We start from the raw sequence: 22,220 nt of genomic DNA, 5'->3' as shown, positions 1-22,220 counted from the left end.
TTGCATCCAGGGACACTTCCAGTATTCGGTGAATTTAAAAGGGCTTTTCACAGTTCTTGTTACCAGAAACCTCTTTGTTCCAGGAAGCTGTGAATTCCTCACCATGGCCAGCCCCTGGATGCTCATTGTGCTTCTCGCTTACTGTTGGGGTAAGATGGGGGCTTAGAAAAGCCTAAGTAGAAACATTTCCCTAGATTCTGTTTTTCCCCTGTAGTGCCAACACTGAGGGTCTTTTCTTGGTGGTCCTTGGTTTCCATTTATTTTCTGCTACTGACTTTGTTTCCAGGTTGTGCTGCGCAGTTCACGATGACTCAGCCGTCCTCTGCCTCAGCTTCCATTGGAGGAACAGTCAAGATCTCCTGCAGAAGAAGCAGTGGAGGCATAAGCAGTGCTTGGAACTCCTGGTACCAACAGAGACCCAGCAGTGCTCCGGAACTGATAATATATGAAGATGCCAAAAGACCATCAGGGATCCCGGGGCGATTCTCGGGTTCCCTTGACAGCTCTGCCAACTCTGCCATCTTGACCATCTCCAATATTGAAGCAGAAGATGAGGCTGATTATTACTGTTCAGCTTATGGCAGCGACCAGCACACAGTGGTACACGCAGATGGGGAACTGGGACAAAAACCTCTTGCAACTCATTGGTTTCACTCGCCTTTGGTTGCATCTGGTTGACACCCAAGCTGAGTTTGTACAGCCTCACTGGGATTAATTTGATGTTACACGGGCATGAGCCTTGGTTTAGCATGTGTTTCTTGCTGCAAAGCTACAAAGTGGAGCGGGAGAGATTTAGAGCCTGTTGGGAGAGGGGTTCTAAATCCTTCTCCCTTCCTTCCACCTTTCCCTCCCAGCCCTTTCCATTTGTTCTTTAGGTGATCTTTACCCGGATACTCCTGTAAATTCTTTTGGGTTGATTTTTTGAATCTTAACATCCAGGTGGTGGCATTTCTTTTGAAAGTCCTCTCTGGTTATGTGGCTGAACGTTGTCTTCCCTCTGTACCTGCACCCTTGTTTCTCGGAAGAGGACTGTGGTATTGCCATCCTCGTCACTGGCCCTGTTACTTTGTTTTCCACAACAGCCCCCCCCCCCGAAATTGCAAGGGAAGGTTTCCCAGGTACTGGGGTCCAGGTTTGGGTCCAGTACCTGCTGCATCCCTGCCCCCCCCCCCCCGCTCACCAAGCTGTCTGCACTCACCCCAGGCCTGTATGGCAATGTCTGCATCCACCAATTTGCGGAGAAAATGGCAACTGACATCTCCAAACTTGAACAAAGAAAGAAAGAAAGAAAGAAATCTTCTGTCATACATACAGGAACATACATTCTAATTCTTGCCTTCAGGGTTGGTCTTTATTGTGACGGGTTCTGCTCCCTCTGCCTCATGTTCACCCTGCCCAAATCAAGGTCTGTTCCCAAGATGTCAATGGTCCTCTTCATGTAAATTTGATGTGTGTCCATTGGCTTGGCTAGAGCCTGGCAAACTCTCAGTTGTGATGTGACATTTGATTTTAGCAGAGCCAAGGAGTGGAGATCAAATTTGCATGGGGGCCATTCCTCTGCCACGAGGGATTTCAGAAACAACGTCGGAGTGCTCCAGTCAATTGTCTTATCCAATCAGAAACTCAGCTCCCATACAGAGCTCAGCATGACCTTGTTGTACTAATGGCTTTTTGCATACCTATATTGTGCCTTTCACCCCACTATTTTTGTCTTTAAAATGACAGCAACAAAAATGCCACATTGTAAACCAAAGACATGAACAAGCCAACAAAAACAGGAATTAAACATGCTTGACTTGATCAAGATAGTGCTGTCAGCAGCATTTTATTCTAAATCACCATGCATTGTTTGTGAGGCCTGTTAAGTTGGATTCAACCGTTAGGGGGAGGTTTTGGTCCACATTTGACAACTATTATGACCACCTGCACAAACTGCGCCTGTGGTGTTGAGCAAAGCAAGAGAACGTTGAGCATACATGGGTGCTCTTCCTGAGCCTTCCTGTTCACAACTGAACAAAGATCAAGTTCCACAAAACTGAGACCTGGGGCTGACTTGAACAGATGTGTCTTACAAGTAGTGCAGAGTGGATAAGTGAGAGGGCTTCCCCTTTCCAACTCCATCGCGGAAGTGGGTTCATGCTCAAAATAAAATCATTTGCTCAATAGTTCTTGTTTGGAACTGCAAAAGACTTCAGTTCATTCCACAAGTGACACTTTGATACGCATATGCAAGTCTATTATTTGAACATAGAACCAATATTCAAGTGACTGGTTTTGAACAATTCTTTTGCAATCTATCCCACATTGTCAAAAGTGACATCTCCAAACGTGAAAAGTATTTCTTGTGGCATTTGTAAGGGATGGGGTGGAACATACACCCTTAGCTTTGTCGTCACTGTTGGTCTTTATTGTGAAGGGTTCCCCACCCCTGCCTCATTTTCATGGTGCCCAAATCAAGTCCATTTCCCAACATGTGAATGATCCTCTTTATGTAAATTTGCTATATGGTCATTGGCTTGGCAATTTCATCTCTGGCATTGGCATTGGCTATTTCATCAGTGATGCACATCCGTTTTCAGAAATGCTGAACATGGAAGAAATGTCATGTTCCGGTTCCTGGCTACAGGGCTTTGTGCTTCTCAAGGACTCTGCAGAGAAGGGTGTGGCAAATTCACTTGCCAATGGCTGAGTGGACTACGATGAAACTATTTGTATTTATTTATCTGAGGAACATAGTGCCTTTATGCTATTTGAGAGCAAAGAAAATGCACTGAGATCGTATTATGCCTGTTTTGCACAGGTGTCTGTACACAACAAGCTGTGGGTCAGCCTGCTTCTGAATATGTGCCTCCAGGGCAAACAGTTAACCACTCCTGCTCTGGAGGCAGTGGTGGCAACTGGGCTACTTCCCATGGTTTGAACTGTGTTCTGGACCAAGTCCTCGCTTTACGTTCTATGGTACCAGCCCCAGGGGTGATGCCATCCCAGATCATGTGTTGGAGTCTTCCCTGGTGGTGCCGCTCCTCAAAAAGAAACATCATAGGAAACTGAGCATTCTGGGAGCATGCCAGAGGCAGGTTCGGGAGTGGTTGAGAATCCCAGGGATTCCCCCACCCCCCAGCCTGCATCAGAAAAACATTTAGGCATGCCAAAGAGTACATTTAAATATAACTCCCCCATCTCTTGCATTGGGATGGACGAATTATTCTTCCATTAGTGAGGGAAGGGAGATAAAATATGCCCTTCCACCCCAATCCCACGGATTTCCACCCTCTTGGCAAGAACCAGCAGGGCATAGGAGGAAATGGAGTCATCCAGTCTTGGAAGCACAAGCCCGCTTATTCTGACGTCTTGGGCAATGAACCTCTCAGAGATATGCAGGTTTTCACACTGGGCATCTCTACAGCAGCCTAAAATCCTGCCTTTAAAACAGGGCTTTCTGCTTCCATTTTAAATGCAAGATCACAGTGACTCCCTTTTTCACATGCTTCCTTTCCCCCTCTCCTTTCCCCCTCCTTCTGCCTGTATCTGAGTCTTCCATTATCTTTCCTTCATCTCTCCCCTATTCTTGCTGCTTTTCCTCTTTTCACAGAGGGAACTCAAGCAGAACAAAACAGGGTAATTTGAGAGCACATTCTATGCGATCTATTTTAAAATGGAACAAATGGCATTTAGTCTGGGGGTCGCACTTGAGGGTCATGGCATCATGTACAGAGCCTGCATACTTCCATGAGGGAGCAATCTCAATCTCAGGGAAAAACCTCTGTGTGAAGAAAGCCACTATCCAGTAACAAGCTACTAGTAATGGCTAAACTTTCTCCCTCCCTCCCCCCCCCCTCTGTGTCTGTATCTGTTTGAGAAGATGTGCACAAATTTGGGGAGTTTGCACAAAGTTGGGGAGATTTGTGCAAACCTCCCATTTGGTCACTGCTTCATTTGCACAGAGCCAGCAGCAAATCATAAACATGAATAGGAAACTCTCAAGAAATAGGGAAAAAACAGCAAATCAAACAGTTCACCTTGTACTATATCATTTTTGATAAACCTATACTGTACCTTTCCTCTCTCTCTCTCTCTCTCTCTCTCTGTCCCCCCACCCCTCATCCCTGGTGTTTTACAGTGTTAAAGAAAATGAAAGAAAACTTTACATTGAAAAATCATACCAATCAAACATGCTTGCCATTACCAAAATGGTGCTGTCGGCATTCTATTCTAACCCACTTTGCTTTGTCTGTGAGGCTGGTTATCCTGGCTTTATCCTTCGGCAGGAGGATTCAGTCCATATCTGGCAAAATTGTATGACCACCACCAGCATACAGTGGACCTGGGGTGTGAAGTGAAGCAGCAGAATGTGTAGCATCCCTGCATGTTCTTCCTGAGCCTTCGTGTTCCTGACTGAACAGAGCTCACGTGCCACAAAACTTCTTTGTCTGTGTAGGTACAGAGCCAGGAGACTGGGCTGACTTAGAGAGATGTGTATTGCGTGTTCTTTGGAGCTGATTAGTGAAGCTAGAGCAGTAAGGACCAATCTTATGGCCACTAGACAGCGGCTAGACGGGCATAGGATATCTGTTTTTCCAGGAAACTGACCTCCCCCAACTTCTGCGCTGCATCAGAGGCAGCCCCATCCTCCATGATCGCAGGAGGAGTGCAGAGCAGCTGAAAAGGGGCATTTCCAGATGGCGTACTTGGGTGGGGAGGGTGGAAATGCATGTAGGACATACCCAATGTATCATACAGCAGCCTCCTCCCCCGTGCTGCCCTCCCCTGGCTAGATGGCCACAATTGTCTGACTAGCCGAAACTGCAGGGCAGGAGAAGCACACAGGGATCGATCCCCTCCATGCTTCTCCTGCCCTGCGTTGGATAGTCAGTCACCTCCGGTCAGTCACACAGTGGACCTGGGGTGTGAAGTGAAGCAGCAGAATGCATAGCATCCCTGCACGTTCTTCCTGAGCCTTCATGTTCCTCACTGAAGAGAGCTCACATGCCACAAAGCTTCTTTGTCTGTGCAGCGCAGAACAGCCCCATCCACTGTGCTCGCAAGAGGAGTGCGGAGCGGCCAAAAGGGAGCATTCCCGGAGGGCGTACCAGGGCAGGGAGGGTGGAAATGCCTGTAAGACACATCCCATGTGTCGTACAGCAGCCTCCTCCCCAGTGCTGCCCTCCCCTGGTTAGATGGCTGCAGTCGGCTGTCTAGCCAAAAATGCAGGGCAGGAGAAGCACAAAGGGAACGATCCCCTCCATGCTTCTCCTGCCCTGCGTTGGATAGTCAGTCACCTCCGGTTCTGGAGGTGGACACCTCTCTGAATAGGATTGCGCCCTAAGGGGGCAATACTGAAGATGTACCAGCTAAGATGTACTGAAGATGCAGCAGCCAAGGTTGCTCCAAGATTGGGCAGAAGGTCCCTCCACATGCTGATGTGTGGTTGCCACCAAAGATACACCTGTAGAACACATCTGGCATGCCAGTGGAAGAATGTGGCACCTGGGCAGTTCTGCCGACAATTACATGCTGGCACAGTGGATGAAATAGAGTGGAGTTGTGGGTGGCATTTGGGCAGCACATGTACAAGAAATCCTATGCTGCTCTGAGAAAAGTCGACTGCAAAGTAATGTACAGACAAGAATTAAGAGCAGGGAAAGGGTGCACCAGATGATTTCTGCATCACTGCTCTGTCCTATTTCTCCTGCATTAATATACAAATTGAGCCCCTGTCCTCCATACATCCCTTTGGATTCACCTATGAGGACCGCAGTTCAGTCACAGAGCACATGGATTGCAGGCAAAATGTATCCTGGCCATGTTCAATCCCCAGGATCTCCAGGTAGGGCTGGGAAAGAGACCGTGGAGAACTGCTGCCGGTCCTAGAAAACGATTCCGTGCTAGAGCGACAAATGTACTGAGTCAGCCTTAGACAGCTCCTGATATCCCTTCTTCCTATTCAAGCCGCACATCCCTGCTTGCAGAACCGAAATTCTGCAAGTGAAAGACTTCCAAACAGAAGTACAGATGTGATGGATTTCCTTCCCTTTCACAGCAAATTTGAGGTTTCTGGGTGTCAGAACTGATTTGTGTAGAAGTCTTGGCTGGTCATTTTCAGAGGATTCTCATAGGACTGTGTGCCCAAGAGTTTCCTCTCTGAAGCTGCGTAACTCATGGTTCTGAGCAGTTTAGAGGAATCCCCTTACGAGCTCAGAAGGGAAATCAGTGGCCTGTGGCAGCCAATGAATGTTGAATATATTTGCATCCAGGGACACTTCCTGTACCGGTGAATTTAAAAGGGCTTCTCACAGAAACCTCTTTGTCCAGGAGGCTGTGAATTCCTCACCATGGCCAGCCCCTTGATGCTCATTGTGCTTCTCGCTTATTGTTGGGGTAAGATGGGGGCTTAGAAAAGCCTAAGGAGAAACATTTTCCTATGTCCCGTTTTTCCCTTGTAGTGGCAACACTGAGGGTCTTTTCTTTGTGGTCCTTTGATTCCACTTATTTTCTGCTACTGACTCTGTTTCCAGGTTGTGCTGCGCAGTTCACGATGACTCAGCCGCCCTCCGTCTCAGCCTCCATTGGAGGAACAGTCAAGATCTCCTGCAGAAGAAGCAGTGGAGGCATAAGCAGTGCTTGGAACTCCTGGTACCAACAGAGACCCAGCAGTGCTCCAACACTGCTCATATACCAGGACAGTGTTAGAGCTTCAGGGACCCCGGGGCGATTCTCGGGTTCCCTTGACAGCTCCGCCAACTCTGCCACCTTGACCATCTCCAGTGTTCAAGCAGAAGATGAGGCTGATTATTACTGTTTAGCTTATGGCAGCGACCAGCACACAGTGGTACACGCAGATGGGGAACTGGGACAAAAACCTCTTGCAACTCATTGGTTTCACTTGCCTTTGGTGGATTCTGGTGAACACCCAAGCTGAGTCTGTGCAGTCTCACTGGGGCTAATCACATGCTACAGGGGCATGATCCTCGGTGTAGGATGTGTGCCTTGCTAAGCAGCTATAAAATGGAGGGGAGTGATTTAGAGCCTGGTGGGAGAGGAGTCCTAAATCCTTCTCCCTTCCCATCATGAAGCTTTGCATCTTCATATCCAGGTGATGGTCTTTACTTGCAAGGTCTTCTCTGATTATTATCTTTGGTGTTTTCTTCCCTGTGTACCTGCACCTTTGGATTTAGGGAGAAGAGATGATAGGATTGCTGTGTTATTTACTTGCCCTGTTTCTATGTATTCAACAATAATCAGACACACAAGGATTTAGCAAGCAACCTCCCCTCTCATCTGTTTCTCAGCTCCAAGCTTGGGTGTCCAGATTTTGGTCAATCCTTTACATCTCTGTTTCATGGATTGTTAGTCCTCTTTTGTTCCAACATCCACTCATTGATGAAATCATATTTTTTTTACCAGAATCATTCTACTTGAGCTAATTCTCAAGTGTGCATTATCACCAATGTTCAGTTGTGCATTCAGGCCAATGCCTATCAGTTAATGTGAATAAGCGCTAGTGCACATAAAGTAATTCACATTGGGGTTGTTGATCAAGTGTGCATGTGCACTCTGGGATGATCGAGAAGAGATCCTGGCCTTCCTCTCTGTGACAGAGAATCACAGAATCATAGAACAGTAGGGTTGGGAGGGGCCTATAAGACCATCGAGTCCAACCCCCTGCTCAATGCAGGAATCCAAGTCCGAGCATCCCCGACAGACGGCATTTCATTCAAGGTCCTCTCTGGTAATTACCCTGGTTGTTTCCTTCCCTCCATGTCTGCATCTCTGAGAAGGACAAGGATGTTTTGGTTGCCATGTTATTTACTGGACCTGCTTCTCGGTGTTCAGCAACAACAGCAGACACATCAAAGAATCAGACAGTGATGTTTTTTGCGTTATTTGGCTCCAGGCTTGGTGGCGCTTGGCTAAGGAAATGTCACCGTGTCTGCTGTGAATGCTGTCGTAACTGCAGTCATCTCTTTCACCTTTATGGAGAATTGTTGGGTCAGAAACTGCCTGTGCCTGCAGTGTGAAGTGAAGCAGGAGAATGCTCCGTATACCCATGTATATATTCTGGCCCTTTCAGCTCCTTCCTGCATAGTGATCATGTGTGGACATGGGTATCTTCCTCTGAACTACTGTATGCAACACTGGGCTGTCTGAGACAGATGTGCATTGCAGCCGGGGGGCAGTACAGAGAAACTACTGTCAGAGGGGGACTGGCTGGCTACAGGAAACATCTGGCCCTCTGCCTCGCCTCATCTGCTATAGCCTGTTAGCAGGAATGCCTTGTTTCTTTTTCACTTTTAGCACCGCTTGCCTGTTTGCTTTGCTGGACCGTTATAATCTGCAGCTTGTTCCTGAGTGTTTGCACCTAGGGCTGTGCTGTGGCTGGAGTGGGCTAGAGCCTCACCTGGGACTGGACCCGCTCTGGGAAGAGGCTCATAAAGATCCAGCCCTGCCATGAGCAGTGGTGCTGAGAGTGGCAGGGTTGACCCCTAAGGGGCGGCACCAGAGAGAGTTGCCCCTTTGGGTTGCCACATGGGCAGGGCATCTCCCCTGTTGAATATGCATGTTACCAGGTTCCTGTGTGAGAGACAAGCCTGTGACCCTGACCTAGGGTGAGGGCCTGGGTGGGGAAAGTTATGGCATGTGGGTTTCCCCGCTCACCGAGTGAAAGTCAGGGGAGGAGAAAGAGGCTACAAGCTCCATCCAATTGGGAGTGAGGTGTAACCACCCATCATTGTCACTTGTCATCAAATGACAACCACTTGTCATCGTTGTCATCAAGTAACATCAAGACAAGTGACATCAAGTGGCATTGACATCAAGTGACATCAAGTTGACATCAAGTTGACTTTACATTAAGTGACATCAAGTTGACATCAAGTGACATCATTGACATCAAGTGAAATTGACATCAAGTCAGGTGCCCCTCTGGGAAGAGGCTGATAAAGAGCCAGCCCTGCCATGAGCAGTGGGGCTGACAACAGCAGGGTTGACCCCAAAGGGGTGGCACCCGAGAGGGCTGCCCCTTGGGTGGCCACATGGGCAGGGGCATCTGCCCTGTTGAATAAGAATATTACCAGGTTACTTTGTGAGTGACAAGCCTGTGACTCTGACCTAGGGTGAGAGTCTGGGTGGGGGAACTTATGGCATATGGGTCCTCCCACCCACTGAGGGGAGGAGAAAGAGGCTACAAACTCCTTCCAACTAGGAGTGAGGTGTAACCACCCATCATTGTCACTTGTCATCAAGTGACAACCACTCATCATCATAGTCATCAAGTGACATCAAGTGGACTTGACATCAAGCTGACATCAAGTGACATTAACATCAAGTCAAGTGACATTGTCATTAAGTGGCTTGTCATCAAGTGGCAACCACCTGTCATCATTGTTCCTTAAACATCCCGCCCCCTTCTTTCTCCTTCATTCCTCTCTTTCCTTCCTCTCTTCTTCTCTCTTCTTTTTGTCTTTTCTTTTTCTTGATAATTTCTGGGGAAGGAGGAGTGGTTACAATGCAGGATGTGTCAGGGTGGAAAGGAGGCTGACATGGAGGTAGTGGGTGCCCCCATAGCGGTTGTCATGGGTAAAGGAAGGTACGGTGTGAAGGGAAGGAAATATCCTCAGAGTCATGGGGGACCCAGATGGCTACAAACCATTTCCCTCTCTGATCCCCTCCCCATCTTGCAGGTTCCTGGTGGACTGGCTACTTTACCCTCTGGCCTGGTTGTGGTGTTGGAGAATGCCAGGTCGGTTCACAACAAGACCTTACTCATCCATGATATGATCGTGGATGATGGAGCCAACCTGGGTGGTATAAACATGACTCAGCTTAGCCCACTTGCTTACTTGGTGCAGCACCAACCCAGGCTGCAGGGCCAGGGTGGGGGGAGTCACTGTGATCCATAGAAGTTCAGTCTCACTGACCGGGAAACCCCTCCACCCTGGGATAGGCTGTGAGGGCCTGTACTTTGTGTTGAGCCAAAGAGACAATTTGGGATGCTATTGGTGTGCCGCCCGCCCTGCTACCCAACAGATTCCCTGACTGAGCTGGCTGAGGTGGTCTCAGATGTGGTGTTGGAAAGCCCCTAGGACTCTGGTTCTGGGAGACTTCAACATCCATACTAACGCTACCTTAACAGGACCAGCTCGGGACTTCATGTCCTCCATGACAGCCATGGGGCTGTCTCTGTTTGTCACTGGCCCAATACACAGGGCAGGGCATACCCTCGACTTGGTCATTGCCTCTGGGTGTGAGGGCGGTGGTCTGGATATTGGGTGGTGGTGGTGGACATTACCCTGATCAGTGTTTGCTTTTGTCCTCTTTTTGCCAGTTATAATTGAGCATGCCTCAAAGCCTGTGAGCTAAAACACATGGTATGCTGCAGTTCTTTGTTTGCTGATCCCAACACCACTTTCCTATTGCCAAAGCAGCCACAGGGGTTGGATTTGGATCAGAGCTGTAGCACAGGGAGAGGAGGGGAGAAAAAATTTCCCTGTGTCATTGGTAGCCCCAGTATGGAACACCATGTTGGAGATGCTGCTAACCACAGAGCAGGAGCTATGGCCAGATCTACACCTCGTGTTATATTCATACAATCCCATTGTGGTGGTGCTATATCCTTTTTGCACATTGATGCCTCGTAGCACACATTGACATCCGACGTGGTATTTTGGATAAAACTGAATACAAGTTCACAAATAATGCTAAAAAGCAGTGTACAGAGTATGTAATTTGTCCCAAAAGTTATTGGTACCCGTCAGTACTGATAAAAAACACTAGTATGGATCTCGCTCATGTGTACTATACATTTTAGCAAATTTCTTTCCTCTTCAAATTACGCATACTACAATTTAGGCAAAACTGCATCCCACTTTTTAAAAGTCTGAAGGATGGTTAAAACAACAACAAAAAAGGATTGTAGAGATGTCCGGAAGGATCTGTCCAAACTGGGAGAACGGGCATCTAAATGGCAAATGTGGTTCAATGTAGTGTAAAGTGATGTTGTTGTTGTTGTTGTTCAGTCGTTAAGTCATGTCTGACTCTTCATGACCCCATGGACCATAGCATTCCAGGCCTTCCTGTCCTGTGTTCTCTCCCGGAGTGTGCTCAGGTTCATATTCATTGCATCGGTGATGCTATCTAGCCATCTCATCCTCTGCTGTCCCCTTCTCATTTTGCCATCTTCCCAGCATCAGGGTCTTTTCCAGAGAGTTTTCTCTTTGCATTAGGTGGCCAAAATATTTGAGCTTGAGCTTCAGTATCTGTCCTTCCAATGAGCACTCAGGGTTGATTTCCTTTGGATGGACTGATTTGACCTCCTTGGAGTCCAGGGGACTCATAAGAGTCTTCTCCAGCACCACAGTTCGAAAGCATCAATTCTTCAGTGCTCAGCCTTCCTTATTGTCCAGCTCTCACAGCCATACGTTGCTACGGGGAAAAGCATAGCTTTGATTATGCAGACCTTTGTCAGCAAGGTGATGTCTCTGCTTCTTACTATGCTGTCTAGGTTTGCCATAGCTTTCCTCCCAAGGAGCAAGCGTCTTTTAATTTCATGGCTACAGTCACCATCTGCGGTGATCTTGGAGCCCAAGAAAATAAAATCTGTCACTGCTTCCATTTCTTCCCCTTCTATATGCCAGGAAGTGATGGGGCCAGATGCCATGATCTTCATTTTTTTAATGTTGAGTTTCAAACCAGCCTTTGCACTCTCCCCTTTCACCCTCAACAAGAGGATCTTTAGATCCTCTTCCATTCTGCCATTAGGGTGGTGTCGTCTGCGTATCTGAGGTTGTTGATAATTCTCCTGGCAGTCTTAATTCTGACCTGTGATTCATCCAGCCTGGCATTTCTCATGATGTACTCTGCATATAAGTTAAATAAGCAGGGTGACAATATGCAGCCTTGTCGTACTCCTTTCCCAATTTGGAACCAATCGGTTGTTCCATGTCTGGTTCTTACTGTTGATTCTTGACCCTTGTACAGGTTTCTCAGGAGACAGGTAAGGTGGTCTGGTACTCCCATCAATTTAAGAAAGTGATGTACATTGGGGCAAAAAATCTCAGCTTCAAGTATAGCCTGATGGAATCTGAGCTAATAGTGACTGACCAGGAAAGAAATCTTGGGATTGTGGTGGACAGCTCAATGACGATGTCAACCCAGTTAGGGATGTCAGAGAATTCCATGATGGATCTTGGTGAGGCCAAATGCCAGTGCATTCGGCCCCTGAAATCCATAGTGGAATGGCCTGCCCCCCCTGCCCCCCGCGGATCCCCCCGGGACGAGACTTACCTGGGGCGGATGTTCCGGATGGCAGCGGCTCCAGCAGCGGCTTCGGCGGTGGCGGCAGCTGGTCTTCAGACCGGCTGCCGCCGCTGCCATTTGCAGTCTAGTCTTTTTCTTTCCCCCCCACCATAGACGTGATAGGCTACATCTATAGACTATAGACGTAGCCTATCACGTCTGGGTTTAAAAAAAAAAAAAACTCGCATGCAACTGGCGGTGGCTACGGCCACCGCCATTTGTGTTCCTTATTTTTCGCCATCTTAGCCTACGTCAATATTTACTTAGACTAAGACGGCAAAAAATAAGGAACGCAAATGGCGGCGGCCGTAGCCGCCGCCATTTAGGTATGCTTTTTGTTGTTGTTGTTGTTGTTATCCAGAGCCCTCCATGGCCAGAAATCCGGCTGCTGATGGCCCTGGCCTGGGTCTGGCTGGCTGCTCTGAGGAGCCACCGCGAGCACAGCCGGCCTTTGAGGATTCCAGGGGGGAGGACCGGATCGCCTCCCCCCCATCGAGGATTCCGGGGGGAGGGACAGAACACCTCCCCCCCATGAACAGAATCCGCAAAAAGGTAAGTGACTTTCATACATCCCTAAACCCAGTGTGCTGCCACTGTAAAAAATTCAAACAACATGTTAGGCATAATTAGGAAAATAATTGAGAACAAAACTGCCACTATCATACTGCCCTTATAAAAATCTATGGTGCAACCACACTTGGGAAACTGTGTCCCAATACAGTATCCCAAGGGCCAGACACAACCAGACTTCCAGCTGCTGCCGGGCTGCGGCCGCAAATGGCAGCTGCTACACTGGCCACTATGCCAGCCACCATTTGCATCCCTGCCTTTTTGCCATGATAGGCTATGTAGATACTTACATAGCCTATCACCGCTTGGCAGGGATGCAAATGGCTGCTGGCATAGTGGCCGCCATTTGCTGTCGCAGCCTGGCAGCAGCTGGAAGCTGCTGGAGCTGCCGCCACTGCCGCCGCTGCCTGGGGATTCCGTCCCGGAGGGATTCCGCGTGGTGGCGGGGGGGGGATTGCTCCGTTCCGCCATGGACTCCGGGGATTTCTAAAGAATCTGGCCTCACTGGAGTCCATGGAGGAATTCTCCAACATCCCTATCCTCCTCATGATGGCTTTAACTGAAGTGTGGGAAGCTGAGGAGGCTACAGGCTGCCACAGAGATTACTGTACAATGACAGACAGGACACTCATGCACACTCCTCAGCCACCTCATATGTAAGGTAAGCACAGGAACCCCACTGGATTTGAAGCACACTGATGACTGTCGGGGTACATTGCACACTCTCTATCCTGTTCTTGTAGCATCATTTCCCACTTTATATTCTGCATTATCGAAAACACCAGAGCAGGTGGCATTGTGTGTGCTACAAGGTATAAATGCGGGAGAGCGTCGAAGCGTTAACGTGATGGATTGAATGAATATGCCACAAGGTGCAGATTCAGCCGGAGTTCTCTTCCATCAGTGGGCAGGAGAAAGATCAAATATTCTTTCCCTCCTGATATCCACCCCATTCTGCAAGAACTAGCAGGGCATAGGAAAAAGCTGAGAGATCAATAGTGTTGTGCTACAGCGGGAGCAAAGGATCACTTGTGTATTCTGTTGTCTTGCCCAAAGTCTCTCCAAAAGGCTGAGGCCAAAGCGTGCTTTTCTCTTAATCATTTGTTAATTGGTTTATTTAGTTTTACATTTATATCACACCCGTTTTTCCTCTGAAACCCCAAAGCAGCTAACTTAATCCCCCTACCCTCTCCATTTGCTCCTCACAACAATCCCATGAGGAAGGTTAGATGGAGAGGTCATGGTCTTTCTTTCAAGGCCCTCCCTGGTAATGATCAAGATGCCATGCATGCTTCTTTGGATGTAGATGGAGGAGGATGGAGGGTTGCCATGTTATTTATTAGACCTGCTTCTCCATGTTCAACAGTATCCAGACCCAAAAGAAGTTAGGAGGGATTTTTTAGCTGCAGGATCTGAGGAGTTTTGCCATGGAAATGTCAGTGCACCTGACTGTTGTTAAACCTTGATTACTGCAGTCATGTCTTTCATCTCTACAAAGAAGACTTGGCTGTGAAACTGCCTGCACCTGGGAGGTGAGGTGAACCAGGAGACTCTTCTGTACACCTGAGTATATATTTTGGCGCATCTAGGTCATTCTTGCATAGAGATCAGCATTGTTGTCTGCTCTAGAAGATGCAACGTTGGGATGATGCAGGGATATGTGCAGTGATTGCAGCCTGTGCAGAGGGGATTAGTGGATGGTCATCCCTGTGAGGAATGGGGACATGGTTTCCTCTCCAACTCTCTGGCTCAGATGTGAACTGGACCAAAGGAAATTAATTACTGGAGTCTCTGAACTCTGAAGAAGAACAGCAAAGTCTCTCTTGGTTTCAAGACTCTGATGGGGAAGTGAGGCCATAATGGCTGTGCTTCCTCTGCAAAATTCCCTTAAAGTTTAATTTGAGCTGCTTCTGAGATTGATTGAACCATAGTGTTGGAAGTGACAGAAAGGTCATACATTAATTTATTTTGTACGTATATATACACACACACACACACACACACACCACCTTTCTTCCACCATAGGTGGCATACAGGAGCTTCCAATATCGTCTCCCAGGTTTGCTTTTGCCTTTGTCAGCTCATAGCCAGGCCAGCTATCTTTGAGTGTGCCTCAGCATCTATAGGCCAAAAGACATGATATGTGGAACTTCTTAGCTTGGAGATCTTAACATCATTTTCTTTTTTTCCAAGCAGCCACAAGAGTCAGACATGGATCAGTGCTGTAACACAGGGAGAAGAGGGGTGAGACACTTGCTTTCTGCAGTTAAACCCCCAATACAGTTCACAGCCTTGGAGATGAGAAGAGCGTAAGAGGGGGGGAAATGAGTACTTACAATTTTAAGTCTGAAAGATTCCTTCCTCTTCACATACACTTACAAGCATTTTGGTCAAGTTGCATCCTACTGTTAAAAAGCCTGAATGTGCTATTATCTTATAGAAACCAAATGAGCTCACAACTGCCTGAAATATGGAATCCAAATTTGTCAAATTTCAAACTGATCGCTCAAGAAATGGCCAAGGAAAAGCAGATACAAGAGTTCACTTTGTTGTTCTATATCCTTTCTGTATTGTAGCTTTTATAGTGTAGATTTTGCTCCTGCTCGCCCCCACCCCCATTTTTTGCCCCTTAGAAAATAGAAAGAAACCAAACTACATATTGAACAGAATACAAGTTAAACATGCTTAGCATTATCAAGATGCTGCTGTCAGCAATTTATTCTAAAATACTACGCGTTGTTTGTTCGTGAGGCCCGTTGTGCTGGCTTTACCCTTCAGGGGAAGGTATTGGTCCACATTTGGCAAAATTATATGACCATTGGCTTCAGACACTGCACCTGTGGTGTGAAGTGAAGCAGGATGATATTTTGTGTACATGGGAGCTGTTCCTGAGCCTTCCTGTACACAGCTGAACAAAGAGCAAGTCCCTTAAGTTTCTTATCTGCCCAAGAACATAGGCTGGCAACCTGGGGTGACTTCAACGTACGTGTTTTCCAAGTTGTGCAGAGGTGATAAGTGAGGGGCTTTTCTCCCTTTCCATCTCCATTGCTGAAGTGGGCTCATGCACAAAATAAATTAATTTCCTAAATCATTGTTCATGCCCAAATCTCATTTGGAAAGGCAAAATACTTTGGTTCATTCCTAAAGTGGCATTTTGATCGGTATTTGCATTTCTATTATTTGAATATAAAACCAATATTCCAGTGACTGATTTTCAAAATATTGTCCCACAATCTATCCCACATTGATGTAAGTGACATGCCCAGACTTAAAACAAACAAACAAGAAATATCGTATGTCTTTTGTAATTGGGGGGGGGGGCATACATGGGTGCTCCAAGCCATCCTGTTCACAACTGAACACAGATCCAGATGCAAAGGCATTTGACTTTGACTGCCCACGAACAGTGGCTGTGGCCCTGGCTGACTTAGGGCTTCTCCACAAGGGCCTTTTATCCTACTATTGAGATTGGTTACTCACATAGGGTTGCAGGTCCTTTACATGACATCAGCCTCTAGGGCTTCTCCCATGCTAAATGACCTTTATCCCATGTTTTAAAAGATCAGAGATAATGAGTTATCAGGTTACGGTGTGTTGAGTTCCCTCGTGAAAAGAGGACATCCCATGATAAGCGAAGCTATACCACAGTGCCATCTAGTGGCTGTATAATGAAACACATAGAACATGTGGATGAGGGGGGAAGGGTGGGGAAGGGAAGGGCATGTAAAGGGAGCCCATTGTGATCCTGCATTTAAAATGGAAGCTGAAATGTCTGGTAAAGTTGTGGGTTTTAGGCTGGTGTAAAAATGCTCTTGGGCAGATGGTTATGGTACGTTGTGCAGAGGTGAAGCTGTGGCCCTGCCCCAAACTCACTTACCAAGAGCAGGAAGGGTGCAGTACTGAAGACGTAATAGCTAAGGGCTATCGGATTTGGCAGAAGGTAGCTCTCCATGCAGGGATGCTGCTGCCAGACATGATACACCAGCAGGACACCCCTGGTAGGCCAGTCGAAGACTATGCCAACTGGGTTGTTGCACTTAGGGAAGTACAAACCCCCAATGCCCGGTCCAGGGGGGTGGGGTCCACTGTGGGGCAATTCGGGCTGCTTGGGGCCATGCGGATGCCTCCGAAGCACTGCTGGTGCCAACATGGAGTTGGTGGAGCGGCTCTCCAGCTTTCTACAAAATGTAGTATGCTAGTGGTGGCTTCCGTTAGCTTATCATGTGAAAATTACAGCCATAAATGGTGTATTGTACACCATTTGTGGCTGCACAGTGCTTCTACATAAATTGCAGATGCTCACAGTGGTACATGTGTAAAACTAAGTGCTTTATGGCCAAAAATGGTGTACAATGTACCGTTTGCAGCTGTAATTTTCGTGCGATAAGCAAATGGAAGCCGCCATCAGCATATCACATTTTGTAGAAAGCTGGAGATTTGCCCCGTGGGAACTCTTCCGGATGCAGGGATGAGTGCAGCTGGTCCACTGAGGACTCCGGAGTCTGGATTCTTTGGAATGCAGCCTCATTTGAGTCAGTGGCAGATTTCTCCAGCATCCCTAGTTCCACCCACAAAAATATGCTGGCAAAATGACTGAAGGAGGGCAGAGTCGTGGGCAGCACATTGGGGGAGCATGCATACACCAAATCTGTGAAATGACAATCACAAAATAATATACAGGCATGAATTAAGAGCAGAGAAAGTGCGCAACAAATGATTTATGCATCACTCCTCAATCCTACTCCCTGCAGGGATATAAACATCAAGCCTCAGTCTTTCAAACAGCCCTTTAGAATGATCTTCGGTAGGAGCCCCAGTTCTGTCACAGCAGAGCACCTGCTTCGTGGACCAAACGTACCCTGGCTGTGTGAAATCCCCAGCATCTCCAGGTAGGGCTGGGAAAGCAGCCAGGGGCAGAGGCTGCCAGCCCTTGACAACAATTGTGTGCCACAGAGACCAAAGTTCTGAGTTGGTATGAGAAAGCATCTCATGTTTCTTTCTTCCTACTCAACACACACATACTCCTGCCAAACCCAAATGCTGAAACTGAAATGATTCTAGAAATAAGTACAAATTGAATGGATTCTCCTATTTTTACCAAATTTGAAATGTCTGGTTGACAAATCTGGTATTGGCTGGTAATGTTCAGGTGACGATCATAGGAATGTATGCAAAGCAGTTACCTCTCTGAACCTCCACAACTCATGGTTGTGAATAAACTTGAGGAGGGGGTCCTAAAGTAGGGGAATTAGTGATCTGAACCAGCAAATGAAAACTGTATATATTTGCATACAAGAAGACTTCCTGTCTTTGGCAATTGAAAAGAGCATTTCACAGTTCTTCCAGCCAGAAACCTCTTTGTCCCAGGAAGCTGAGAATTCCTCGCCATGGCCAGCCCCTTGATGCTCGTTGTGTTTCTTGCATACTGTTCAGGTAGGATAGAGGCTTACAAATGCCTAATTGGAAATAATTTCCTATATTCGCTTTCGCCCTTTTAGTGGCAACCCTGAGGGTCCTCTCTTCATGATTCTCCGCTCCCACTTAATTTCTGCGCCTGACTTTGCTTCCAGGTTCTGCTGCGCAGTTCACGATGACTCAGCCACCCTCCGTCTCGGCCTCTGTTGGAGGAACTGTCAAGATCTCCTGTACAAGAAGCAGTGGGGGTGTAAGCAGCTATTATAACTCCTGGTACCAACAGAAACCCAGCAGTGCTCCAGAACTGATAATATATGAACATAGCAAAAGACCTTCAGGGATCCCAGAGAGATTCTCCGGTTCCATTGACAGCTCCGCCAACTCTGCCACCTTGACCATCTCCAGTATTGAAGCAGAAGATGAGGCTGATTATTACTGTTCCTCTTATGACAGCAGCAACCAGCACACAGTGACACAAGCAAATGGGGAAGTGGGACAAAAACCGCCTTGCTACTGATGGCTGTCACTGGGGGTTGATTGCATCTGGCTGACACAAACACTGAGTTTGGACAGTCTCACCCAGCTCATGAGATGTTACAGGGCTATGACCTTGGTTTAGCATGTGTGTCTTCTTGCTGAACAGCTATAAAATGGAGGGAGAGTGATTTAGAGCCTGACGGGAGAGTACTGCAAAATCCCACCTTCTCTCCTCCTTGGCCATTTCCTTTTGTTCTTTAGGTCATCTTTTTGATGTATACTTCTGTAAATATGTATGGATTGATCTTCTGCCTGCTAATATCTAGGTGATGGTCCTTATTTGCAAAGTCCTCTCTGGTTATTATGCTGCATGTTTTCTTCCCTCTGTACCTGCACATTTGGATGTAGGAAGAGGAGATTTTAGGATTGCTATGCTATTTACTGGCCCTGGTCCTATGATTTCACCAAGAACCATACACACATACACACAGTTAGCAAGTGATTCCCCCCCCCCCCGTTTTCTTTGAATTCAGGCTAGGGATGTACTAATTTTTTTGTATCTGGTTCATATGTGTTTCATAAATTGTTGGGTGACTTTTGTTCCACTGTAAGCTCATGATTGAATTGGATAGTTTTCACCAGAATTTTGTTCTACTCATGCTAATTTGCAAGTGTGGATTCCATGGACTTGCAGACTGGTGTTTCAGATAATCCCTTTCATTCAAGAGTGCCTGGAGCTGTCCTACAACCAGCTGCTCAAACACCTTGCCCAGGAAGAGGATGTTGGCCGCTGGCCTATAATTGTTAACATCCTCGGGGTCCAGGTTAGGCTTTTTCAGGAGTGAAATTTTTTTTTTACGTAGCCTATCACAGCAAAAGGCAGGGACTCATATGGAGTAGTGGACACTATCTGCATCCCTGCTCTTTGCCATGATAGGTTACGTAAATCTTTACATAGCCTATCACGGAAAAAGGCAGGGATGCAAATGGCATCTGAAGACAGGCAGCAGCAGCTGGTAGCGGACGGCAGCGGATGGCTGGCGGCAGGTAGGATCCAGCCGGCGTGGATTCCCCCAGGTGGCAGAGGTGAGTCTTTCATTCCGCCACAGACTCCTAGGGGCCTCATTGGAGTCTGTGGCGGAATTCTCCACCATCCCTAGATGACACTGAGAAGATGCAGTGCTGATGGAAAAGAACTGTCTCTTTGCCACCCTCACTGCCACAGAATAGGCTCAATAGTGAGCTCTTACCTGTGTTTGGTCAGACTCAGCACGAGTTTTCCTCCACCTGCATTCTAGCTGTCTCCCCTCTTGCTTCATTGCTTTCGGTTCAGGTGTACACCAAGGTGCTGGCGGGCTCTGCTCAGAGGGAGAGGGCGCTTGGGCACAATCATGTCAACCACCTGAGTCATCTCTGCATTCCACAGAGTGACCTGGGCTTCAACAGGAGCACCAGCCATACCAGCAGGAAAATCCCCCAGAGCCCTCTGCAATCCATCGGAATCCATTAGCCTCCGGGGGCGGACCATTGTAATAGGTCCCCCACCCTTGCAGAGGGGGAAGTCTGCCAAGCATCTAAACCTCAACTGGAAGTGATCTGACTATGACAAAGGGACAGATGCTAATTCCTCCACTTTCAGACCACCATCCTCCTGCTCAGTCAAGAAAACCAAGTCAAGCGTGTGTCCTTTTATATGTGTTGGGCCAATGACACGTTGAGACAGCCCCAAGGTTGTCATGGTGGCCATGAAGTCCTGAGCTGCCCCAGACACAGCAGCCTCAGCATGGAAGTTGAGTTCCCCCAGGACCATCATCCTAGGGGTCCTCAACTCCAAGTCCGAGACCACCTCCGTCAGCTCAGGGAGGGAGTCTGATGGGCAGCGGGGTGGGCGGTACACCAACAGAATCCCTAATCTGATTTGACCTGTGGCTCAGATTGTTGCAATGATAGAATGGAAGTGGCAGAAAGGACATTGCATGCATGCTTGCTTAAGTACATGTATATCCCACCTTTCCTTCAACATGGCTGGTATACCAGGGCTTCCTAGTGTTGGCTATTGCTCATGTCAGTTCATAGCCAACTATCATTGAGGGATGCTGGGCCTGGAACACTGGCAAACCTAAACACATGTGTATTGTACGTTGTGTGAGCTGGGTAGTGAAACTCATTTCTGCAATTCTGCAAATGATTTTTTTAAAAAATGAGTATGTATTTAATGGACATTCCTCCTGTTCAAATCAAATTTTAGTCTGGTTGACAAGTCTGAAAACTGTTAAATTCTTTGTTTGGAGGTTCTGCTGCACAGTTCACAATGACTCAGCCACCTTCTGTGTCAGCCTCCATTGGAAGAACAGTCAAGATCCCCTGTACAAGAAGCAGTGGGATTAGAAACACCTATTATAGCTCCTGGTACCAACAGAAACCCAGCAGTCCTTTAAAACGGATAATACATGATAGTACTGCTACACCATCAGGGAGGGATCCCAGAGAGATTCTCTGGTTCCTTTGACATCTTTGCCAGGTCTTTCACCTTAACCATTTCTCGTGTTGAAGCAGAAGATGAGGCTATTTATTACTGTTTATCTTTAGATGGCCGCTCCCAACAGTGATACAATCAAATGTGGAAGAAGGACAAAAACCTCCTTACGATTCATGGATTTCTGGCATCGTTGCGTCTGGCTGACACCAGAGCTGATTTTCGACAGTCTCGCCATGGCTACTTAGATGTTACAGGGGCATGACACTTGGCTTAGCATATGTGTCTTGCTATACAATGGAGGTGATGCTCTAAAAAGGAGGGTGTGATTTAGAGTCAGGTGGGAGAGAAGTGCTAAACCCTTCCCCCTTCCCACCATCTTTCACTCCCAACCCTTTCCTTTCTTAATATCCAGCTGACGGTGATTGTTTGCAAAGTCCTCTCTGGTTATTATGCTGCATATTTTCTTTCCTCTGTACCTGCACCCTTGGGTCTAGGAAGAGGAAGTTGTAGAATTGCCATGTTATTTACTGCCCCTGCTCCTATGTCTGCAACCAGAAGCAGCAACAGAAAATTTTAGCAAGTGAGTTTTATCCCCTGTTTCTTGTCTCCAGGCTAGGGACGTATGGATTTTGTTAACAATGTTGTTCATGATGACTCCAACACCCTCTGTCTCAGCCTGTGTTGGAGGGTGTAAGCAGATATGGGGATCCCAGGTACCAACACAAACCCAGCAGTGCTGTCATGCTAGTAATGTACCCCATTGATGATAGGATGAGGAGGATGTAGGATTGCCATGTTATTTATTGGCCCAGCTCCTATGTCTTCAAGAATAAGCAGATGTACAAAGCCTGGTCCAAGATATTCTGCTGCCTGAGATGAACCAGAAACCTGCATTGCCCTGCCTTTTCCCTGAAAAGTGATGATGTGCCAGAACCTCTCTCTCTCTCTCTCTCTCTCTCTCTCTCTCTCTGTCTCTCTCTCTCTC

At 47.4% G+C, this 22,220-nt stretch overlaps 1 gene segment (V, D, J or C); it reads left to right on the top strand.

Annotated features, from left to right (window-relative positions):
• LOC146336148 (immunoglobulin lambda-1 light chain-like) overlaps window positions 1-22,220 on the top strand; it is an 813,229-nt gene that overhangs the window by 81,547 nt on the left and 709,462 nt on the right.

Source organism: Heloderma suspectum, chromosome 13 (assembly GCF_057233095.1).
Source record: "Heloderma suspectum isolate Gila_16-S chromosome 13, 16-S_ref, whole genome shotgun sequence".
NCBI classification, from domain to species: domain Eukaryota; kingdom Metazoa; phylum Chordata; class Lepidosauria; order Squamata; family Helodermatidae; genus Heloderma; species Heloderma suspectum.
The sequence above is the reverse complement of the archived record's forward strand: the minus strand, read 5'-3'. Positions and strand labels throughout refer to the sequence as shown.